Source organism: Bison bison, unplaced genomic scaffold (genome assembly GCF_000754665.1).
Source record: "Bison bison bison isolate TAMUID 2011002044 unplaced genomic scaffold, Bison_UMD1.0 scf7180017543735, whole genome shotgun sequence".
NCBI lineage: Eukaryota > Metazoa > Chordata > Mammalia > Artiodactyla > Bovidae > Bison > Bison bison.
The window spans coordinates 21,951-23,240 of NW_011412352.1; positions in this window are offsets into that span (position 1 = coordinate 21,951).

Sequence of the window (1,290 nt, forward strand, 5' to 3'; positions counted from 1 at the left end):
GTCTGGAGTTAACAATAACGTTCCAGTATTGGTTTCCTAGCTCTGATAACTATACATAAGATGGTTACATAAGAGGAAGATGGGTAAAGGGCATAGGGAACTTTGCAACTCTCCTATCAATCTAAAATTATTCCCAAATAAAAAGTTTTAAAAAGAGAGAACCTAAGGCACATAATAATTTTTGTAATGGACAGGACTAAACTATGGTAATTAGGGAAGTGTGTTTGAGTAATAAAACCATGGAAAGGCAAGGGAAAGATTTTTCTAAATGTCAAAGATAATGGTTACTTTGGGAGGAGGAAGAGGGTTGTGATTGTAATGGGGCATGTAAGAGGCTTCTGGGGTGGGTGAAAAACATCTATTGCTTGACCTAATGGTTGCAAGGTATTTGTCTTATAATAATTCATTAAGTCATACATTTGTTTTAGAACACAAGAAATTTTCATCTTTGTGTGCATGTTTCATGGTCATCTTCAACCACTATTAACATTTTGTCATACTTGTTTAATCTATCTCATTTTTTCCTTGGAGTATTTTAAAAGCAATTCTAAGACATCTGGGTATCTGTATCCGGGTTTTTTTTTTTTTTTACAATGAAAATTTAAAGAGAGAGACATAACATCCAAATATAATCAGTGGACCTTGTTTAGATCCTGATTCAAATTAACTACCTGTAAAAAGATATTTGAATATAGATTGGATAATAGATATTAATAGAGGAGTATTAATTTTGTTAATGGTGATAATGGTATTTCTTATCGAAGAAAACATCCAAATTTCTGTAGATGCATAGTGAAATTTAGGGGTGAAATGACATGATGTCTTAGAGTTGTTTTAAAATACTCGAAGAAAAAAAGTGGGGAGATAGATGAAACAAATATGACAAAATGTTAATAGTTGTTGAAGATGAACATGAAACATGAATACAAAGATGAAAATTTCTTGCATTCTCTAGTTTTGTGCGTACGTGGAAATCTTTATAATAGAAAATTGTAAAAGAGGGACATCCCCAAACCAGGCTGTCTCAGTGCAACAGCTTCAACAGACACCTGGCTCTAGGTGCTCCCCAACTCCACAAACCCGCAGTGCTCCCTTCCCACTAGCCATCTCTCTGAGGTCACAACACCTACAATCTCAGAGTAACCTGTGATGTGAAGGGTGTTTCCCTTCTCTGGACCTCTGGGTCACTAGGACTAGATAACAGCCCTTCTCACCTTTTCTCCATCCTGACGTCCTAATAATCCCAGGAAAAAGAGTCAAAAGGCAAATATGGGCAGGGCCAGGGCTCAG